General features: G+C 36.5%; 1 pseudogene across 1 annotated transcript in view; it reads right to left on the bottom strand.

Moving 5' to 3' along the window:
* Positions 1-225: 225 nt before the first annotated feature.
* Positions 226-16,274, bottom strand: part of LOC148947501 (heparan-sulfate 6-O-sulfotransferase 2-like) — a 142,353-nt pseudogene continuing 126,304 nt past the window's right edge. Inside the window, exons 6-7 of the transcript XR_016142366.1 lie at positions 15,331-15,479; positions 226-690 (exon numbers count right to left, since the gene is read on the bottom strand). The product of XR_016142366.1 is annotated as a heparan-sulfate 6-O-sulfotransferase 2-like (transcript). The remainder of the gene's footprint in view (positions 691-15,330; positions 15,480-16,274) is intronic.

The raw sequence follows: 16,274 nt of genomic DNA, 5'->3' as shown, positions 1-16,274 counted from the left end.
AAAACGAAAAGAAGCAATGAATATATAAAGTGTGAGTGAGAGAGAGAAAGAGAGAGATTTTTTTTTAATTTTTACTGAATCTGGCTATAAAAATGGCTCTTTTGTATTTTTTTAATGTATACTTGTTTCTCTCTTTTTCTATTGGAACAGAGATGAATCAGGCTTGTGCATCTTCATCATGAAGTGAGTTCGACTCCATAAATTGATTTTGCCCATTAGAACTAACTACGTTTGATAATGACCTTCAAAACCTGTATCAAGGCTCTTAAGTTTTGAAAATCGGTAATTGAATAATTTTAAAGCATATTCATACAATTCATCGTCAAGATGATTTAATTCCATCACCATTTTCTTTTGCTTTTCGGTAATCAGGTTTAAAGTTTCGCTGCTAAACGTCACCTTCTGCTGTTCAAAGGGGACATTGGGGACAAGAATGTTTCATTCTAAACATTCTTTTAAATATGTATTGACTCATTCCCTGTTGCTCAGTCAAGCCAAAGAATGACATATTTGATAAGTTGAGTTTAGCACTACCTAGCATTTTTCTGTCCCTTCGACTCTTACTCATGGCTGACAGATTGTAGCACCCAACTAATTTCAGGTCTTCTAACATCCTTGTTTGCCGATTGATTGCCAAATTATATGGACAAGACATGAAATTATCCAGCGTTGCATCAGTCCAATTGTGACCTACAAACCATGATAAAAGAATTGGTATAGTAAAATGAAAAAAAGACATAAACATTGCGAGATGGAGCTGGTAAGAAAGAAAAAAGAGGGAATACTACTAGGTATACTAGGCCAATTACCAACTGACTGCAGCACCAAGCCGCCTGAATATCTATTTACTATATCCTCCCGCCCCATTTGGGGAGAACCTGCTTTTACTTTGACCCTATGCTATATTGATCATTGTATCGCAATAAATCAGTAAACTACCACATATAGGATCAGGAGAGCAATGCAGATCAAGAGTAATTGAAAATACAAGGATCTAAGGGTGATTGAAAATACATCGCCGTGCTGCCCCTCCTTTGAGAATAGCTTGACAGACAATTTTTGGCACTAATCCCACTAGTGTGAAAATGTTACATATGACCTTTAAGCGTAACAGCAACAAAAACAATATTATACCCAACATTGTCACGATGTGCATCTGTGACAAGTAGGCCGAAATGCATGCAGTAAAAATCGTAAATAGTCACGGTAGTAGTAGTAGTAGTAGCATAGAATCACAGGAGTATGAAAATTTTTGATTTGACCTTTAACCGTATAAACAATTATAACAAAATTACATTTTACATTGTTAGAATGTACGTTTATGACAAGTTGTTGCAAACGCAGGGAATAATCAACTAATCATAGGCAGCGCAAAAGGCCTGCCTAAGTAAAGAGCGATGTGGGTACAGAGTATAATTATCATTAATTTTTTTTAGAACAGGACACTGCGTATAGAAGGAGTTGTCGTAGAAACTTTGAAAGGGGCTCATTCGATTGGAAATTGTAAGTTCTATTGTCCTTTTTAATAGCCAAAAACGATTGGAGAGCAACCAGAACCACACGCCCATCATTTGTAAAAAATAAATCCAATGAAAATTTTTAGGTAGTCATTTTATTCAGCAGAGTCGGAAGGTCCAGTTATTATATCTTTGAGGATTACACTCCCCACAGTTCCCAAGGAAAGGGTTTTAAGCTTTGCCCTGGGAGCATATAAGGTTTTTATTGAAAGGGTTGTCGTAAAACTTCGAAGGGGCTCACTGGATTAGAAATCAGAGGGGTATATAAGGTTTTAATGGAAGGGTAGTAGTGTGAACTTTAGAGGAGACTTTTTTGATTGGAGATATAAAGTTCTAGTTCCGTGTTAACAGGCAAAAGTGATAGGGAGAAACTAGGCTGACACTTTTTTCCCCTAAAGGCGTCCAATCGAACTTGTGAGGTAGTCATTTTGTTCACAATACTCCAAAGAGCATATAATAATTCCTTCAGGGTGGACACAACCCTAAAGAGCCGAGGGGGAAGGGTTGTATCTTAAGCCCCAGGGCATATAAGGTTTTAATGGAACGGTTGGTTGTATAGACTTCGGGTCGAATGGGACTCATTTGATTGGAAGTTGGAAGTTCAAGTACCCTTTTTATGTGTCAAAAGTGAATAGAAGGCAAGCAGCCCTCGCCCCCCCCCCCCGAAGTTGATCATTCCCAAAAACACATCCGATCAAAATTTTAAAAGGGCTGTTTTGTTCAGTATTGTTGAAAGGTTAAGAAATTATGTCTTTGGGGATGCCAACCTTCCCACTGTCCCCAGGGCAAGAGCCGTAACTTAGGCAATTCCTTCATTGTTTACATATTGTATGTTATTGAGAAATGTATGCATGTTTGAACTTTATCATTCGCAGCACAATAGCACTGCCAGAACATCATCAGCATAGGCAATGTGACTGTCAGCAGTATTTTCTAAAAACACAGTAGGAGACAGCATTCGCAAACATTCCGCAAGCACAGTTTTAAAAATGTATGGAGACAGCACACCACCTTGCCTGACTTCCTTCTTTACTGAGATAGGCTCTGATATTTCAGACATCAATTTTAAGCAAACCAACGAATTGAAATACCAATAATGAAGAACTTTTACTACGGAAGAATTAACTCCTGCTTTAACTAAGCAGTGAAGCACTTGCGAATGTACAACGTTGTCAAAAGTGCCCGAGATATCAACCGAGCAAAAATAAAGTGGCTTTTTTTGCATTTTTTCTGAGACTAGCAACTGACCAAGCATATGATGGGATTTAGAACAACCAAAACCGACTCTGAACCCAACTTGATAATCAGAAAAAATCACATTTAGTCAAAAATTCAGGCAATACGGCATACTCGAACAGCTTGCTTATGAAGTAGGACAATGTAATTGGTCGATAGCTGGAACACTGATCTACGTCCTTTCTCTTTTTCAAAACCGATGTTACGATTCCCGAAAGAAAACTATCTGGAACTAACGACTGGGCTAAATACGTCAGGAATAGGAGTTGAATGTGTGTTAACAATAATGGACACTTAATGGTGAAATGATTGTAACACAGACCATCCATATCATGAGCACTTGATATCTTAACACTCTTAAAAGCCCGATAGGTATCAGCACTAGATATTGACAATATATGGACTTGCCAAAGAACTCAATGAACAGTATTATGCAATAAGGAAGAAAACATGGACTTGATAGAATGATTAAATGTAGAAAAAATGGGATTAAAATGAGCAGCAAAATCACTGATTTTGATAATCGAAACGGTAGCACACACACACTTGCTGCTATTAATTACATTAGACCAAGACTTTCGATCCAAGGGACCATCCAAACCATTCAGGTGGGCTTGACGCAAAGAAGATCTAAACTTACATTTCGAATTTTGCTTAATTTTAAAGACTTGACCAGACTTGGGCCGATCACAAGCAATCCAAAGGTGAAGCCAAAACTTCGCGCGTTGTTGAGCTTTTTTCACTTCTGGGCACACATTCCAAAAGGGTTCTCTGTTATCAAATTTGAAATGTCCAGCAGGAGCTGCAGTGGAAGCAGTTTACCTAAATCAAGGTATGAGCTGGTATTAGTAACAATCGAAATTAATCTTAGCTGTCGGTGGCCATACTGAGTCTTGTAAAAGGTGAAAAGGCACTTTCAGGCTTGATAATAACGAGCAAAGAACATACAAAAAAACTTCAGAATTTACTCGTTTCCAATTTGGATTATCAAACCATTTATTACGGTTACAAGAACGGTCATAAGCCAGTAGAACAAGCGACTCAATTTCACCAGTTAAAGGCAAGTGATCATAGACAATTTTATCATCCAAAACAATGACAAGAGAAACCACAATAGATACACTTGAAACTATAATATGATCAAGGTTTGATTTAGAACCATCACGGTTAAGAATGTAGGTAAACTGTTTGTCTTTATTGACTAACTGATAGCCACTAGGCAAAACATCGAAAAACAGGTGACTTTTTTCAGATTGGGACAGAAGATTGGCATTAATATCACCAGCCACAATCCAATTTAGTCCCTGATTGGTCACTCTTAGCAAAAGTGTCCTGAGTCACTCACAAGAACCCGCGAAGACAGATAGGGAAGAAATTTTAGGACCATATTACCGTATTTTATTGCCAGTAAATTATGATCAGAAGAAATAAGCTCAGGTTTCTTACCGATGCGAACAAATTTGCAAGGCCCCCAGAGGGTCGACCGCGCGCTTTTTTTTCGCTTCAAGTGCAAACGTGTGGTGGGTGGGCGACCGTTTAAGAGCATCTGTATTTGGCTTTAGTTAGAAAATGTTCCTGTAGGAAAATTATATCATAATCAAGAAGCTCATCAATAAGAAGATCTTTTTCTTTGGCTCCGTTAATATTAGTTGAAACAAAGCGAAATCTATTGCCACTAGCAATCATTTTCTATCCTTATTCAGACCGTTTTTTAACACTGGGCATCTGAGACTAAAGGATACATGATTTCTCCCGCAGTTAGCGCAATTCGGGCTTTCAGTACAAGGATTATCACGTGTGTTAGAATGTACAGCAGTGCACCGTGAACACTTTTGATTAGTTGATGTGAGATGGAAATTTCCGACAATGTGGTTCGGCGATTGACGACGGTAACATCTAGGAGGTAACTTCTGAAAACGTCTAATTTTAAAAATCTCGCATCCCAAACACAAACCCCCGTTTATAGCTTTATTTAAGGCAGCATCGTCTAGAAATTCAAGGTGGAAGGATCCGGAACTTCCAATTTTAGTTGCCTTAACGAAACCGGGAATCATACTAGTAAGCAGGGATGTTACTCACAATACCAAGCACTTTTTGATTAAGAACATGAGTGGTTATATTTAGCTGACTAGCTGCAGCGGCGGCGAGAGAGCCGGCTGAGGCTTTATCTCGGGTATGGACTACCCACCTTTTCTTGAAAGGATCAGATCTCACACTTACGATACCATCGTGACCATCCAGGGTATCAAGGGTCTTTTTTTGCGCTCAATAGGATCTTTGAGGTCAGTAGGCGAGTTTTATAGAATAACTGCATAGAACGGTTTTGAAGAGACAGTACACTCTTGCATTAACGACGGAGGACATCCAATTGTTCCAGGCAGGAGAGTTATCACACACTCAGACAAAGAGTCGTAGCTCGGACAAACAGTAGTTTACACGGCAACTCAACGCCCAAAAAGCAACGGCAGGAATGAGTGGTACTTCACTAGGGCGGCGGATAACAAAGATTGGCAGACCAACATCATCAGCATTATACTTTGCGATAGTATCGATAATTTCAGAGACACTATTAATAATCGCATTTTTACCCACTCTCTTAGGCTGAATATCCCCAGAATGGCAAAACTGGAAGGTTTGCCTCCTTGCTTCAGAAACCTGGGCAAGCGTGAAAAATTCAGACATATGCTTCTTCATAATATCTGGAGAAAAGCCTTTTTCGATACTGTTTTGGACAAAATTCAGAACAGGACAATAAACGAGCATTCCAGCGGTCCACGCCATCAGCACCGAATGCTGAATACATACAGAATGAAGGAACCTAGGAACAAGGGAAGTGTAAGGGCCCCATCAACTGTCCCTCGCAATTTACGGGTAACTTAATACCGGCGCGTACAATACGTCGTTTGCGGGACGTTCCTTCCCCTCTTCTGCTAGTTCCCAGTACGCTTCTTAACGATAAGAAATCGAAAATGGCGTTATAGAAAATTGATACAAAAGATGACGGGCCAATCTTCCAGAGAAAAAAAATGACACTGGTGAAAACACCCAGGGAAAATGGCTTATTCTAATAATTGGAGAAGGTCATACAAACACTACTTGACAAGAAATATATCTTTAGAGAGTAAACAACAACAGGAAAAGACCTCAAAATAATTCAGAAACTTTTTCAAGTTACCAGCAAAGATGCAAACTCAGACACAATAGCATCGAATATACTATAGATCAAAATAAACATGAAAGGACGCCAATTTGAAAAATTTGAAGAAGTGAAAAATGTTATTGGGTGTTCTCACCGATTTCATAAGATGGGAAAAAAGTATTACTTGAAAAACGAAAACACCTCAGGTTCAAATTGATGGGTATTATCGAGTCAAGAAAATAGCTACCTTCTATATTACACATTATGAGACAAATTTCAACGAAGAATTACGTCATTAGGACTAAATATGGAACCGATGGGGATGAGGATGGCATCGTCAATAAAGCGATCAAATTCTTCGAAAAGAAACATTAAATAACAAACTTAATGATACTACTTATGTTTTATCAGCACTTGTCCTTCAAAGGAGCGATAGCTCAGTATCAAAGTATCCTATGGTCCATTGGCACCCATAGCCAAGTACTCTTTTCTTATTTTGTAGTTTAACGGGGGAGGAATTTCCAGCAATGGTTTTAGTAGGCTCTAAAAGTTCCCCTTTTACTACGATCGACCAGCTCAGTTGTAAAGCCTCCTATGGCCCAGTGGCAGCCATAGCCGCTACACATTTTTTCCTTAGTAGTTTAACGATGGAGGCATTTCCGGCAGTTATTTTAGTAGGATATAAAAGTTCTCCTTTTGCTACGATTGGCCTGGTAGAGGATGCAATTGAATTAGTATTAGTAACACCTCACAGTAAGGCATTTCCTGCATTTATCTTAATAGCCCGCTCAAAGTTTCTTTATTACTACGACCGGCCAGATAGGTGGAAAATAGAGTCAATCCAACCAGACACACATGGAATAGTTCCACTAGAATATATTGATTACCGTTAAGGAATGAGTGAATTGATTTAAGGTTGAATTTTAGATGTATTTATAACAGTACAGAAGAAAACTCTGAGCGATAAGAGTGTTCTTATAAATTTTCTTCAAGTTTTATTTGAAAATATATTTTACTATTGAAAATGAGTGGTTTTACACTATTGGATACTGATAGTGTGGTTAGCAGTGACGCGATGACAAGAGTCACCAACATTGCAGTAGAAATTGAAAGGGGTTGTTGGCTAACTCTTGATTGGGATGAAAGGTTTTGTAGATATGTGAAATCATTGAGCATATTAAAGTTGGTGGAAAAATGTATATAATGCAAATACCTAGACTGCAAGATGGGTTGAATGTTATCCTTAAGTAATTTGAGGACAATGAGTGGGATCACCATTCAAAAAAAAAATAGTCAAATGTACAAGTTATACCATTATTACAACTTTTGAAAATAAAAATATTTTTATGTCATGAAAATTTTTGATAGAAATTTTGGTAGGTTATCGCTCGTTTATTCTTCCTCATGTCAGTTTAGAGAACCAACAGGTGATCATCAAGTCGGCACTCGACGTAAATGAATATTTTTGAGGGTAATTGTCTGTTATAGCGCCTAGGTAAATGTTCTTCATCCAATGACGCACTTTAGACCCGGTTTCTTCGTTATTTTCTTTCAGCTTAGGGTCAGACAAAACACAGAGAAGTGACAAAATAGGTGGAAAATATATAATTACGGCTATATATTTGTACGTTAGGGTGCGGGTGGGGGTAAAGTAATTCGAGAGTGTGAAGTTGGAAAACAATTCTTATTTCATAATATGCAGAGTAATTGTAACTAACAAATTTTGCATGCAGACCCGCTATAGGCTAATTTACACCCACCCCCCTATTGTGCAAAGATATAGCCTAAGTTTGTTTCTAAAATTTTATATTTTCATCATCTTTTGTGATATTTCATTAGAATTAGTCAGAGAAACAGGTTCCACTTAGATGAAGAACTTAACACAGGTGCTATAACAGATAAGAACCTTTTTGAGGAATAGTTAGTTTATAATCTGCAGCATCAAGAGGCAATTTAGACTGTTATTGATGATATTATAAAGCAAGAGTCTCCAGATTTTGATTATTGTATGAGACTTATGGGTCGTGATCCCAAGGCATTTACTTAGCTTACTGATGAATTGATTGAGACAAAACAAAATGACATTTTGCATATCTTTTAACACGGCATGAACTTTCAAATACTCCTCTGCAAATTTATTCTGATGCTAATATTCTAGCAATCCAGTGTAATAAAATGGCTTTTGTAAATGTGTATATCCCATGCAATCATCGAAATACCCAGTCATTTACTGCTTTTGCTAAAGCTTGCCATAAACTGAAATCTCTTTTCATAAAATTTGCAGATAAGAATGTTGATTGGATCTTAGCCGAGGATATGAATACTGACATACTGACCTCATCTGATCGATGTGAACTCCTGCTAGATGCTCTGCCAAGTGTCTATCATGTCGCTGCTAAGAACCTGGCTTATACTTACATTCATAATCGAGGCTCCGTTAAATCCAACCTCGACCATATTATTGTGTCTAAGTCCGGTCTAATTAAATCCGAGGTGTTTGTTGATGAAGATAAAATCAATGATGACCATCTCCCTATTTCGTGCCTAATTGAGCCTCCCGATGTTCAAGTCCACTTTAAGGGCACCCATTCAAAATGGTGTCAAAAGCCCAATTGGAATCGAATAAACGTTGAGATGTATATTACTACTTTATGCACTCTACTCTCAACTACTAAAGTCCCGTTTCACTTGCTCCAGACTTTAATAAAGTGCCCTGATTCTAAGGAAGACCTAAATTCGTATTATTACCATATTGTGGCATGTCTAAAGTCGGCCACAAAAGTTGCAGTTCCGATTGAGCACGTGCGTTCTGGGTCTCACAAGCCCCTGTAGAATATACATCCGGAAGTGAAAAAAGTAAAGAACCGCGCAAAGTTTTGGTTGCGATTGTGGAACGCTTGCGATCGACCCTCCACCGGTGCTGTGTTTACAGTCAAGCAAAAAGCGAAGAAAGAATACAAATCTTGTTTACGTAATGCAAGGCTTAACGCGTGGGACGCTCCAAATAGTAAAATGACTTGGAATAGTGTTATCAATAGCAGTAAGTGTTCTCCCCCACCTTAGTCGGAATTAAACCTTATGAATTTTGTGCGACATTATATTGACATATTTTCCGTATTTAATCAGTGTGTTCAGAAACATTTTTCTAATCTACTTAGTTCAGTCCTGCCAGTATCTGTTTGTCAATATAGAGTCCCTGCGATAGGTATGAGTGATTTAAATTGGGCGCTAAAGAAAGTAAAAAGATCAGATTCTCCTAATTGTGATGGCCTCTGCTTTAGGAATTTTGCTTATGATTGCCCATTATTGTTGAACCACCTGCAGTTATTATTCCAGATTTGTATAGCTCAATCTCTGGTTCCTGATAGTTTTATTTCCGGTAGTGTAACGCCTATACTTAAACACGGTAAAGATCCAGATTCATGCTCAAACTATAGACCGATTACTGTATCTTGCTTTATGAGTAAGATTTTTGAGTATGTCCTTTTGCCTGAAATAACTTCTAAGTGCAATTTTTCGTCTTTTCAACTAGGATTTAGAAGAAGGGTTGGATGCCCCCAGGCGCATCATGTGCTCAACCGATAGTTAAAGGAAGCTTTTGCCCAGAAGCGTTTATTGTATTGCTGCACAGTAGACATTTCCGGGGCTTTTGATAATGTTGTTCACGCCCAGGCCTTGCATTCCCTTGCTTGTTCTGGAGTCAATTATTCAGTTATTTCTACATTGCGATATTGGTATGATAATTCTTATGTGCGTATTAAGTGGCTGTCAAATACTTCTGATTCGGTAGCTGTTAGGAAAGGCGTCAGACAGGGAGGAGTCTTATCTCCTTATATATTTAAATGTGTCCTCGCTACTTGTTTATAACATCTACCTCCTACTGTATTTTTTCGTGAACTTGGTGTAAGTTATATTACATACGCCGACGATGTCCTTTTAGTTAGTTTTTCTCGTCGAGCCCTGGCTCAGAACTTCCGTACGCTGTCTTATCTCCTTAGTGATATTGGCTTATCTGTTAATATGGGAAAGTGTGAGTTTATGTGCTTTAATAGTAGCATTTCTGTATCTCCATTAAACCTTGGTTCGATTTCATTACCCTGTTTGGATAAAGTTAAGTGGCTTGGTATATCGTTTTGCCCGTCCATTTCCGAAACTTGCTCCAAGTTGGTTACTAATGCATTAGAAAATATTCGTGTGTCATATGGTAAGATATCTCCAAATAGATGGCTTTATAGCCGTAAGGGTCTAGATCGGCTTTATAATAGTTTTTGCTCTCCAGGAGTAGATTTTCTATCTGGATGCCACCAATTACTGAGGAAAAAAGATTTACGGAGACTTAGAAGTGGTTACTTTAGATATTGTAAATATCTGATGTATTTACCCGGCCGTTTTAAAAAAAGAAATATTGTTTCCCGTTATGGTGTCATTGATGCTTGCACGTGACTGGCCTGTGTGACTTCTAATATGATTATGAATACTAGTAATGTTGCTTCTGTCACTGAACCCTTAGTTTGTTTTTTTCATCGTGATATCGGTTAATTTGTATTTTTTTGTTGTTGTTTGATTTTGTAATGATGTTGTTATTTTTTTTTTTATATTTTCCATTACTCCGCAGTGTCATTTATAATGTTCATATGTGGGTCATAAATAAATTATTATTATTATTATTATAATTTTATTACGGTTTTATCTATAAGCTCATTCAGCGTTTTATTATTGCTATTATTTGATTCAATGAGTGTGTCTATTGGTACACTACCATTATCACCATTAATGTTCGCATGCAATTTGCTTTTCACCCATTCTTCATTATATTCATTAGAAGTATTATCTGCCACTGTCCTTTTTATTTCACTTGCGATTTCATTGTCTGTTAATTTATTATTTATACAATGGTAACAGTTCCGATATGTAGATAAAATATGAATTATGACACTGCAACAGCAATAAGCCTGTCTTTTTCTTAACTTCTTTTGAATGCTAACATCCAAAAGATGATGGTACGATTTGTCAACCAGTAACCTACTACTAGAAGCATAAGCAAAAAGCTTGCCCTTGACATTAACTGTTTTTTTAGGCTTGCATTATCCTAGAGCAACAGTTTCTCTGGAGATGTTTTTCTTTTACAAGACAAGGCATAGCCACCTTTACAAGACTTGAACTTTTTCGGTACTCCCAAGAAATTTAATTTCTCATCTTCATGACATCGCAAACATACATTTCCAATGATTTCTCTACTAGTGCTTGTTTCGTAACTTAGATATTCGTCTTTGTCAGCATTCAATCCATGATAACTCTATAATGTACTCACACTTTCTTGAGGCAATTCACCAACACTGTTCTATTGACTCTCACACTGCTGTATACATACTAGATCCCACTCCAAAAAAACATATTCCTTTACATCGAGTACCCGCTTAATTTCAGACAATACTCCTATGAAAAGCTAAGAAATTTATCTAAGAAAAAAGTCATAACTTTCAGCCAAGTCAAACCATGAAATATCATAATAAGCATCTCGAAAAATAGATTTCAGACACCAAGGAGTCACGAAGGACTAAGAAAGCTAAGTCAGAGAAATAATTATCCAACTGACTGGTGCTCTATGTTTGGTTTCTTGGCCACCTAAAATGCATTGCGCTGTGAGCTTGCATTACTCGTATACTCCATCACCGCCTCTCTAGGGAATCAATAGGCAATCACCTAAGTGAGTGGTCAATTAATAATAACATGTCTTTTTATAGCATGATTTCATTTTGAAACAGCAGTGTGAGAGTAAATAGAAAAATGTAGATGAATTGCCTCAGGAAAGTTTGCTTAAAATATATAGAAATCATAGCCATGAATGCTCGCAAAAATAAATATCTGAAGTATGAAACAAACACTAATTGAGATATCAATGAAAATGTACGCGTGTGTGTAATGAAAGTGAGAAATTAAATTTCTTTGGAGTACCGAGAGTATTCAAGACCCGTAATGGTGGATATACAAGAGTAACACCTCCAGGGAAACTATTGTTCGAGGATAATACAATGCTAAGGCTTATAGTTGACGCCGAGAGCAAGATTCTTGCTTATACTTCTGGAAACACGTTACCAATTGATAAATCATATCATCATCTTTTTTGTTTTAGCATTCAAATAATTTAAGAAGGCGACAGGCATATTGCTTTCGCATTGTCACACGTCATATTTTATCTACACGTTGGAATTGTCACCTCTGCTAAAATAATTAAGTAATTGACAATGAAATTGCAAGTATAATAAAAACTACATTCGCAGGTAATATGTCTAACAAATATAAAAACGAATTGACGAAAAGAAGAGCGCTAGCAAATGCTAATAGTGACATTGATGGTTTACCAGCAGAATTCAACTCTCATTGAATCCAATAATATCAATAACGAAACGCCTAATGACGAAACGCCTAATATACTTGTAGATGAAACCGCAATAAAAGTTTTGTATGCCTTAGGGAATAATGAATATTACATTGGTTACGAACTAAGAGAAGAGAATAAGTACCCTGTCAAGTAAGAATATGATGAATTTTCTTATGGAATAGATTCTACACAACCAAAGTTGTAGAATGATATTAATTTTATGTAATATTGTATGTAACACTGTCCATACCCACTTAAAAAGTTTATAAATGAGAGAAAAAGCGTTAATTAAAGAAAGTCGATGAGTGCGGTGTCTTCAAGGTCCCCCAAAAAAGCCTATGAAACAGAGTGAAGAGAATGATCCCCGTAGGTTTGGAAAGCTCTGGGCTGTGAGATCCAAAAACTGTAATCCGTCCCCACGCCATCAATGAAACGTTGAAATATTTTAATAAAATAAAAATAACCAACAGAAAGGAATTTAAAACCCAAACTTTCAGAATATAAACCTAGACAATTTAAACTTTAGCATAAGAACTTTGAAACTTTGACTTTAAAACTAAGATTTTTACACTAAGACTTTGGCGCTAGATCATTAAAACTAAAATTTTTAAATTAAAACTTTAAAACTAATAAAATCAAAAATAAAATTTTAAAACTGAGATCATAAGACTATAACTTAAAAAATATTAGAACTAAGACTTTCAAACTAAAACTTTTCCGATTTAAACCTAACACTTCAAAAAAAAAATAAAATTGTAAAATAAAAGACCATAATCTAAGTCCATTTAATCCTAAAAATAATAAAATATTAGAGAGGCTTAAATTAAAGAAAGCTGTAATATACTGTCAATTCTCAATCCCTAGAAGGGTTAGCGCCCTAGGAAAAAAAATGGCTTAAATTTAAGATAGTTGAAAAGCTATGTCAACTCCTCAAACCCTAGGAGGCTTAGCTTCCTAAGACGAAGCTGCATGATCTAATACTGTTCAATCCGAAAATAATAAAAATATGGAAAAGGCTTAAATTAAAGAAACTTGAAAAGCATTGTCAAACCCTCAAATCCTAGAAGGGCTAGCGCCCTCAGATGATTTAGCACAATCTAATTCTGTTGAATGCTAAAAATACTAAAAATATGAAAAAAAGTTTTAATTAAAGAAAGTTAAAAAGCACGGTAAAACCCTCAAACCCAACAGTGTCACCCCGAGCCCCAAAAAGTGCCCCTGAAACGGAGTGAGGGGGACGTGTTTCCGTATGTATGGAAATCTCAGGGGTGTGAGTTACAAAATACCATGGTAAAATATAATCAAAAAATGGTAAAATCCAAAAAATGGTAATCCATGGTAAAATATAATCAAAAAGAGCTAAAATAAACACAGTCAAAGTGGATGGTGTTCCCCAAACCCCTGAAAGTCTCCTGAAATAGAGTGAGGGCGAGGGCCCTTATAGGCATGGAAAGCTCAAAAGAAGACGGGACTTGTTCGAAATTAATAAAATAAAGTTGTTTATCAATATGGTGTCACATGAATGTATGATCAATATAAAAAAACAAAAAATAGTGAACAATAAAAAGAAAGTTGAAGGCAAGTACTCCCAAAACCAAGAAAGGCCAGTACCCTTAAGATTGACCTGAGGAGAAGAGCCTCCGTAAGTCTAATAGAAGAAAGGCATAATAATAACAGCAGAAAATTTTTAGAATAAGTGATTAAAAGGATGAAATTAAAAAAAAAACATATTAGGAAAATAAATGTAGAGAGGGCGGTGACACCCCCCCCCCAAAGTCCCCAAAAAGCCAGCCTGAAATAGACTGAGGGGGGTTGTGAGTATGTGAGGAAAACTCAGAGGTGTGAAATCCAAAAATGCCAATTCATAGTTAAATATATGTGAATGGAGATAAATAAAAGACATTCGAAGAGGATAGTGTTCCCCAACTCCCTAAAACGCCCTCTAAAACAGAGTGAGGAGAAGGGTCCCCGTAGGTGTGGCAAGCTAAGAAAAAGGTAGTTGTTCAAAATTAATAAAATAAAGATGTTTATCAATATGGTGTTACAGGAGTGTGCGATAAATGTAAAAACTAAGTTAATGACCAGTAAAGAAAGTTGAATAGGTGCACACTCCCAAAAAAAAAGAAAGGGCAGCACCCATAAGATGGACCTTAGGGAAAGGGCAACCGCAGGTCCCATAATAAAACCTAAAAATCTCGAGAAAATAAAAATAGGCAATATAAAGGTTTAAATTTAAAAAAACCTACTCAGAAGAGCAAAAATGTAATAGTAAAAACTAAAATTCTCTCCTTTGAAGGTCAATTAAGTAAAATTCCCCCAAACCTCGGGCATACTTAGCTTAGATTTAAATCGTGCCATGTTTACCACCTTCACAACAACAAGATATCCCAGGAGGTATCTAGAAAATTCCTTCCAGAAGATATTTACAGCTCTGGTATTTTTTGATAAATATGTAAGGTTGGAAAATGGCATAATTATTTTTTATTTTTTTTTTACACAGCCGGTTTGTACAATTGTACAAAAATCTATATGCCAGTATCAATGATGAGCAACGATATGATTAGATCATATGATTAGTATCAATATGATTGTAAAGTTTGTATATTTAGAATCAGCATGAAAAATGTATTTTGTTGTTGCATATATTGTAAGCAACACTTTTTTTTAGTTTGTGCTTTTTCTAACAAGGGCTGCCATGTTAATGAAAATTATCCTATAGAATTTGTCCGAATGGCATCACCCAAAACAACTATTGTTAAAATAATGTATTGAAAGTACGAGGCAATAGCCCAGAGAGTTCTCAAACAGATTACAAGCAGTTCAGGGAGTAACCCATCCAACAAATCTAAAAGTAACCCGTGGTATTTTGCTTTGTTAGGTTGTTTCGCTCCAAATTTGCAATTAGCTGAAATTTATGACTGGTTATCGTGACAAAAAAAAAAACAATTAGTGCAGAGCAGCTTAATGTTAAAGCTTTTAAGAATAAAACGGTTAAACTCTATAGTTGGCTATGTGTTTTAGACAAAACCACAAAATAAGATATTAAAACATCTAACCACTATAGCAAGGGGGTAGCTCAGTTTTGGTGGGTAGTCGACGATCACAAGAATGCTTTGAATCCTTCCATGTCGCACCTCTTTGAACATGCCGGAATTCCGACAAAAATCGAGAAAGAGGATCACGAAGAATTGTAATATAAAAGTACCTAGAACAAACGGGAAAAAGTATTAGTAGATGGGAAGCAACATACCATAGCAAATTAGGGTCGTTGCGTCTAAACCTCAGAAGGTCCATGAAGAAAAAACAAAGAACTAGCTTTTCCCCCAACCCCCCCCCCTACATAACAAAAAATAGTTCAGAAAATAATAACAAAATATAACAAAGAAAATAACGAGAAAATAACAAGAAAGAATTCAAAGAATAATCATTGGCATCTCAACAAAAATAATTCAGCAATAAATGGTTGGTTGTGAAATTGATACGCGTCAGATATGCAAGGCATAAAATAATGAACACATACAAGTGTCTCGAAATCCATGTATGAACGCTTAATGTGCGATATTTTTTTGCTAGTAATGAACTGGCTCCAAAACTCGGAATTAAGAATGACATATAGATACGGGTTTAGTTCCAAAGCAATGCCACACGGAGGAGGATTCATTATTTCTATCCAGCGTCAAAGAACCTATCAAACCAAAGCTAGTTCCAAAAAGCATAATCAAATACATGACCGCCAAATTCAGCAGTGTTGATAAACCATAAAATTCAGCAAATGAGGCAACCAGTTTAACAAGTTTCAAGCACCTACCAAAACAAACGCAATTTTCTGTGTTATTACAGAAGAGAGTATTTTGTCTGATGGAGCGTATTTTTGATATAGCATCCTCAAACTCCAGCCGCCCTTCCTGAAATCCTAAATTTTGTGACCCTTAATTTTTCTTATTTAAAAGAAATAAGTTATTCGAGCCTCTCAGGTCTCTTTAATTTAAGAGGGATTTAA

Source organism: Artemia sp. Qi Xiang Cuo, chromosome 10, assembly GCF_049724085.1.
Source record: "Artemia sp. Qi Xiang Cuo chromosome 10, ASM4972408v1, whole genome shotgun sequence".
In the NCBI taxonomy this organism is placed as follows: domain Eukaryota; kingdom Metazoa; phylum Arthropoda; class Branchiopoda; order Anostraca; family Artemiidae; genus Artemia; species Artemia sp. Qi Xiang Cuo.
Note: the sequence above shows the minus strand (reverse complement) of the source record. Positions and strands in the feature narration are given on the sequence as shown.